The sequence below is a fragment of the Humulus lupulus genome, chromosome 6, assembly GCF_963169125.1.
Source record: "Humulus lupulus chromosome 6, drHumLupu1.1, whole genome shotgun sequence".
Classification (NCBI taxonomy): Eukaryota; Viridiplantae; Streptophyta; class Magnoliopsida; order Rosales; family Cannabaceae; genus Humulus; species Humulus lupulus.
Window position 1 is genome coordinate 978,521 of NC_084798.1, and position 8,191 is coordinate 986,711.

Below are 8,191 nucleotides of genomic sequence, written 5' to 3' on the forward strand. Positions count from 1 at the left end.
GGTGATACAGTCAAAATACTCATAGATGTACTAATATAAGGAAAAAACTTGCCAAAATTGCCATCATAAAGGGGAATTTTTTTTGAAATGTTGACTTAAGGCTCCGTTTTGACTCCAATATGTTCATTTACCAATGATATCACTCGGGGAAAAATATCGAACGAGTTGAACACGAGGGTAATACATTTCGGAGAAATTAGTGAAATCTCCAATTCACCAAAGGGGTACCCCTTTTAGAAATCTTCGATTTCTCTAATATGGATTCGAGCAATGTTTTGATAGTGAATACAAAAGAATATGCGAGGGTCATGGGCACAAGAGTTGTAGCCCTATGTCTTAGGGTTCTATGTATAAAATATCGTGCAAATCCTAGGTGTGTATAGTGTGATACAGTCAAAATACTGAGAGATGTACTAATTTAAGGAAAAAACTTGCGAAAATTGCCATCATAAAGGGGAATTTTTTTTGAAATGTTGACTTAAGGCTCCGTTTTGACTCCAATATGTTCATTTACCATTGAGATCTCTCGGGGAAAAATATCGAACGAGTTGAACACGAGGGTAATACATTTCGGAGAAATTAGTGAAATATCCAATTCACCAAAGGGGTACCCCTTTCAGAAATCTTCGATTTCTCTAATATGGATTCGAGCAATGTCTTGATATTGAATACAAAAGAATATGCGAGGGTCATGGGCACAAAAGTTGTAGCCCTATCTCTTAGGGTTCTATGTATAAAATCTCGTGCAAATCCGAGGTGTGTATAGTGTGATACAGTCAAAATACTGAGAGATGTACTAATATAAGGAAAAAACTTGCCAAAATTGCCATCATAAAGGGGAATTTTTTTTGAAATGTTGACTTAAGGCTCCGTTTCGACTCCAATATGTTCATTTACCAATGATATCACTCGGGGAAAAATATCGAACGAGTTGAACACGAGGGTAATACATTTCGGAGAAATTAGTGAAATCTCCAATTCCCCAAAGGGGTACCCCTTTCAGAAATCTTTGGTTTCTCTAATATGGATTCGAGCAATGTTTTGATAGTGAATACAAAAGAATATGCGAGGGTCATGGGCACAAGAGTTGTAGCCCTATGTCTTAGGGTTCTATGTATAAAATCTCGTGCAAATCCAAGGTGTGTATAGTGTGATACAGTCAAAATACTCATAGATGTACTAATATAAGGAAAAAACTTGCGAAAATTGCCATCAAAAAGGGGAATTTTTTTTGAAATGTTGACTTAAGGCTCCGTTTCGACTCCAATATGTTCATTTACCAATGAGATCACTCGGGGAAAAATATCGAACAAGTTGAACACGAGGGTAATACATTTCGGAGAAATTAGTGAAATCTCCAATTCACCAAAGGGGTACCCCTTTCAGAAATCTTCGATTTCTCTAATATGGATTCGAGCAATGTTTTGATAGTGAATACAAAAGAATATGCGAGGGTCATGGGCACAAGAGTTGTAGCCCTATGTCTTAGGGTTCTATGTATAAAATATCGTGCAAATCCAAGGTGTGTATAGTGTGATACAGTCAAAATACTGAGAGATGTACTAATATAAGGAAAAAACTTGCGAAAATTGCCATCATAAAGGGGAATTTTTTTTTGAAATGTTGACTGAAGGCTCCGTTTCGACTCCAATATGTTCATTTCCCAATGATATCACTCGGGGAAAAATATCGAACGAGTTGAACACGAGGGTAATACATTTCGGAGAAATTAGTGAAATCTCCAATTCACCAAAGGGGTACCCCTTTCAGAAATCTTCGATTTCTCTAATATGGATTCGAGCAATGTCTTGATATTGAATACAAAAGAATATTCGAGGGTCATGGGCACAAAAGTTGTAGCCCTATGTCTTAGGGTTCTATGTCTAAAATTTCGTGCAAATCCGAGGTGTGTATAGTGTGATACAGTCAAAATACTGAGAGATGTACTAATATAAGGAAAGAACTTGCGAAAATTGCCATCATAAAGGGGAATTTTTTTTGAAATGTTGACTTAAGGCTCCGTTTCGACTCCAATATGTTCATTTAACAATGATATCACTCGGGGAAAAATATCGAACGAGTTGAACACGAGGGTAATACATTTCGGAGAAATTAGTGAAATCTCCAATTCCCCAAAGGGGTATCCCTTTCAGAAATCTTCGATTTCTCTAATATGGATTCGAGCAATGTCTTGATATTGAATACAAAAGAATATGCGAGGGTCATGGGGACAAAAGTTGTAGCCCTATGTCTTAGGGTTCTATGTCTAAAATTTCGTGCAAATCCGAGGTGTGTATAGTGTGATACAGTCAAAATACTGAGAGATGTACTAATTTAAGGAAACAACTTGCGAAAATTGCCATCATAAAGGGGAATTTTTTTTGAAATGTTGACTTAAGGCTCCGTTTCGACTCCAATATGTTCATTTAACAATGATATCACTCGGGGAAAAATATCGAACGAGTTGAACACGAGGGTAATACATTTCGGAGAAATTAGTGAAATCTCCAATTCCCCAAAGGGGTATCCCTTTCAGAAATCTTCGATTTCTCTTATATGGATTCAAGCAGTGTCTTGATATTGAATACAAAACAATATACGAGGGTCATGGGCACAAAAGTTGTAGCCCTATGTCTTAGGGTTCTATGTCTAAAATTTCGTGCAAATCCGATTTGTGTATAGTGTGATACAGTCAAAATACTGAGAGATGTACTAATTTAAGGAAAAAACTTGCGAAAATTGCCATCATAAAGGGGAATTTTTTTTGAAATGTTGACTTAAGGCTCCGTTTCGACTCCAATATGTTCATTTACCAATGATATCACTCGGGGAAAAATATCGAACGAGTTGAACACGAGGGTAATACATTTCGGAGAAATTAGTGAAATCTCCAATTCCCCAAAGGGGTACCCCTTTCAGAAATCTTCGATTTCTCTAATATGGATTCGAGCAATGTCTTGATATTGAATACAAAAGAATATGCGAGGGTCATGGGGACAAAAGTTGTAGCCCTATGTCTTAGGGTTCTATGTCTATAATTTCGTGCAAATCCGAGGTGTGTATAGTGTGATACAGTCAAAATACTGAGAGATGTACTAATTTAAGGAAATAACTTGCGAAAATTGCCATCATAAAGGGGAATTTTTTTTGAAATGTTGACTTAAGGCTCCGTTTCGACTCCAATATGTTCATTTAACAATGATATCACTCGGGGAAAAATATCGAACGAGTTGAACACGAGGGTAATACATTTCGGAGAAATTAGTGAAATCTCCAATTCCCCAAAGGGGTATCCCTTTCAGAAATCTTCGATTTCTCTAATATGGATTTGAGCAGTGTCTTGATATTGAATACAAAACAATATACGAGGGTCATGGGCACAAAAGTTGTAGCCCTATGTCTTAGGGTTCTATGTCTAAAATTTCGTGCAAATCCGATTTGTGTATAGTGTGATACAGTCAAAATACTGAGAGATGTACTAATATAAGGAAAAAACTTGCGAAAATTGCCATCATAAAGGGGAATTTTTTTTGAAATGTTGACTTAAGGCTCCGTTTCGACTCCAATATGTTCAATTACCAATGATATCACTCGGGGAAAAATATCGAACGAGTTGAACACGAGGGTAATACATTTCGGAGAAATTAGTGAAATCTCCAATTCACCAAAGGGGTACCCCTTTCAGAAATCTTCGATTTCTCTAATATGGATTCGAGCAATGTTTTGATAGTGAATACAAAAGAATATGCAAGGGTCATGGGCACAAAAGTTGTAGCCCTATGTCTTAGGGTTCTATGTATAAAATCTCGTACAAATCCGAGGTGTGTATAGTGTGATACAGTCAAAATACTGAGAGATGTACTAATATAAGGAAAGAACTTGCGAAAATTGCCATCATAAAGGGGAATTTTTTTTGAAATGTTGACTTAAGGCTCCGTTTCGACTCCAATATGTTCATTTAACAATGATATCACTCGGGGAAAAATATCGAACGAGTTGAACACGAGGGTAATACATTTCGGAGAAATTAGTGAAATCTCCAATTCCCCAAAGGGGTATCCCTTTCAGAAATCTTCGATTTCTCTAATATGGATTCGAGCAGTGTCTTGATATTGAATACAAAACAATATACGAGGGTCATGGGCACAAAAGTTGTAGCCCTATGTCTTAGGGTTCTATGTCTAAAATTTCGTGCAAATCCGATTTGTGTATAGTGTGATACAGTCAAAATACTGAGAGATGTACTAATTTAAGGAAAAAACTTGCGAAAATTGCCATCATAAAGGGAAATTTTTTTGAAATGTTGACTTAAGGCTCCGTTTCGACTCCAATATGTTCATTTACCAATGATATCACTCGGGGAAAAATATCGAACGAGTGTAACACGAGGGTAATACATTTCGGAGAAATTAGTGAAATCTCCAATTCCCCAAAGGGGTACCCCTTTTAGAAATCTTCGATTTCTCTAATATGGATTCGAGCAATGTTTTGATAGTGAATACAAAAGAATATGCGAGGGTCATGGGCACAAGAGTTGTAGCCCTATGTCTTAGGGTTCTATGTATAAAATATCGTGCAAATCCTAGGTGTGTATAGTGTGATACAGTCAAAATACTGAGAGATGTACTAATATAAGGAAAAAACTTGCGAAAATTGCCATCATAAAGGGGAATTTTTTTTGAAATGTTGACTTAAGGCTCCGTTTCGACTCCAATATGTTCATTTAACAATGATATCACTCGGGGAAAAATATCGAACGAGTTGAACACGAGGGTAATACATTTCGGAGAAATTAGTGAAATCTCCAATTCCCCAAAGGGGTATCCCTTTCAGAAATCTTCGATTTCTCTAATATGGATTCAAGCAGTGTCTTGATATTGAATACAAAACAATATACGAGGGTCATGGGCACAAAAGTTGTAGCCCTATGTCTTAGGGTTCTATGTCTAAAATTTCGTGCAAATCCGATTTGTGTATAGTGTGATACAGTCAAAATACTGAGAGATGTACTAATTTAAGGAAAAAACTTGCGAAAATTGCCATCATAAAGGGGAATTTTTTTTGAAATGTTGACTTAAGGCTCCGTTTCGACTCCAATATGTTCATTTACCAATGATATCACTCGGGGAAAAATATCGAACGAGTTGAACACGAGGGTAATACATTTCGGAGAAATTAGTGAAATCTCCAATTCCCCAAAGGGGTATCCCTTTCAGAAATCTTCGATTTCTCTAATATGGATTTGAGCAGTGTCTTGATATTGAATACAAAACAATATACGAGGGTCATGGGCACAAAAGTTGTAGCCCTATGTCTTAGGGTTCTATGTCTAAAATTTCGTGCAAATCCGATTTGTGTATAGTGTGATACAGTCAAAATACTGAGAGATGTACTAATTTAAGGAAAAAACTTGCGAAAATTGCCATCATAAAGGGGAATTTTTTTTGAAATGTTGACTTAAGGCTCCGTTTCGACTCCAATATGTTCATTTAACAATGATATCACTCGGGGAAAAATATCGAACGAGTTGAACACGAGGGTAATACATTTCGGAGAAATTAGTGAAATCTCCAATTCCCCAAAGGGGTATCCCTTTCAGAAATCTTCGATTTCTCTAATATGGATTCAAGCAGTGTCTTGATATTGAATACAAAACAATATACGAGGGTCATGGGCACAAAAGTTGTAGCCCTATGTCTTAGGGTTCTATGTCTAAAATTTCGTGCAAATCCGATTTGTGTATAGTGTGATACAGTCAAAATACTGAGAGATGTACTAATTTAAGGAAAAAACTTGCGAAAATTGCCATCATAAAGGGGAATTTTTTTTGAAATGTTGACTTAAGGCTCCGTTTCGACTCCAATATGTTCATTTACCAATGATATCACTCGGGGAAAAATATCGAACGAGTTGAACACGAGGGTAATACATTTCGGAGAAATTAGTGAAATCTCCAATTCCCCAAAGGGGTATCCCTTTCAGAAATCTTCGATTTCTCTAATATGGATTCGAGCAGTGTCTTGATATTGAATACAAAACAATATACGAGGGTCATGGGCACAAAAGTTGTAGCCCTATGTCTTAGGGTTCTATGTCTAAAATTTCGTGCAAATCCGATTTGTGTATAGTGTGATACAGTCAAAATACTGAGAGATGTACTAATTTAAGGAAAAAACTTGCGAAAATTGCCATCATAAAGGGGAATTTTTTTTGAAATGTTGACTTAAGGCTCCGTTTCGACTCCAATATGTTCATTTACCAATGATATCACTCGGGGAAAAATATCGAACGAGTGTAACACGAGGGTAATACATTTCGGAGAAATTAGTGAAATCTCCAATTCACCAAAGGGGTACCCCTTTTAGAAATCTTCGATTTCTCTAATATGGATTCGAGCAATGTTTTGATAGTGAATACAAAAGAATATGCGAGGGTCATGGGCACAAAAGTTGTAGCCCTATGTCTTAGGGTTCTATGTCTAAAATTTCGTGCAAATCCGATTTGTGTATAGTGTGATACAGTCAAAATACTGAGAGATGTACTAATTTAAGGAAAAAACTTGCGAAAATTGCCATCATAAAGGGGAATTTTTTTTGAAATGTTGACTTAAGGCTCCGTTTCGACTCCAATATGTTCATTTAACAATGATATCACTCGGGGAAAAATATCGAACGAGTTGAACACGAGGGTAATACATTTCGGAGAAATTAGTGAAATCTCCAATTCCCCAAAGGGGTATCCCTTTCAGAAATCTTCGATTTCTCTAATATGGATTCAAGCAGTGTCTTGATATTGAATACAAAACAATATACGAGGGTCATGGGCACAAAAGTTGTAGCCCTATGTCTTAGGGTTCTATGTCTAAAATTTCGTGCAAATCCGATTTGTGTATAGTGTGATACAGTCAAAATACTGAGAGATGTACTAATTTAAGGAAAAAACTTGCGAAAATTGCCATCATAAAGGGGAATTTTTTTTGAAATGTTGACTTAAGGCTCCGTTTCGACTCCAATATGTTCATTTACCAATGATATCACTCGGGGAAAAATATCGAACGAGTTGAACACGAGGGTAATACATTTCGGAGAAATTAGTGAAATCTCCAATTCCCCAAAGGGGTATCCCTTTCAGAAATCTTCGATTTCTCTAATATGGATTCGAGCAGTGTCTTGATATTGAATACAAAACAATATACGAGGGTCATGGGCACAAAATTTGTAGCCCTATGTCTTAGGGTTCTATGTCTAAAATTTCGTGCAAATCCGATTTGTGTATAGTGTGATACAGTCAAAATACTGAGAGATGTACTAATTTAAGGAAAAAACTTGCGAAAATTGCCATCATAAAGGGGAATTTTTTTTGAAATGTTGACTTAAGGCTCCGTTTCGACTCCAATATGTTCATTTACCAATGATATCACTCGGGGAAAAATATCGAACGAGTGTAACACGAGGGTAATACATTTCGGAGAAATTAGTGAAATCTCCAATTCACCAAAGGGGTACCCCTTTTAGAAATCTTCGATTTCTCTAATATGGATTCGAGCAATGTTTTGATAGTGAATACAAAAGAATATGCGAGGGTCATGGGCACAAGAGTTGTAGCCCTATGTCTTAGGGTTCTATGTATAAAATATCGTGCAAATCCTAGGTGTGTATAGTGTGATACAGTCAAAATACTGAGAGATGTACTAATATAAGGAAAAAACTTGCGAAAATTGCCATCATAAAGGGGAATTTTTTTTGAAATGTTGACTTAAGGCTCCGTTTCGACTCCAATATGTTCATTTACCAATGATATCACTCGGGGAAAAATATCGAACGAGTTGAACACGAGGGTAATACATTTCGGAGAAATTAGTGAAATCTCCAATTCACCAAAGGGGTACCCCTTTCAGAAATCTTCGATTTCTCTAATATGGATTCGAGCAATGTTTTGATAGTGAATACAAAAGAATATGCAAGGGTCATGGGCACAAAAGTTGTAGCCCTATGTCTTAGGGTTCTATGTATAAAATCTCGTACAAATCCGAGGTGTGTATAGTGTGATACAGTCAAAATACTGAGAGATGTACTAATATAAGGAAAGAACTTGCGAAAATTGCCATCATAAAGGGGAATTTTTTTTGAAATGTTGACTTAAGGCTCCGTTTCGACTCCAATATGTTCATTTAACAATGATATCACTCGGG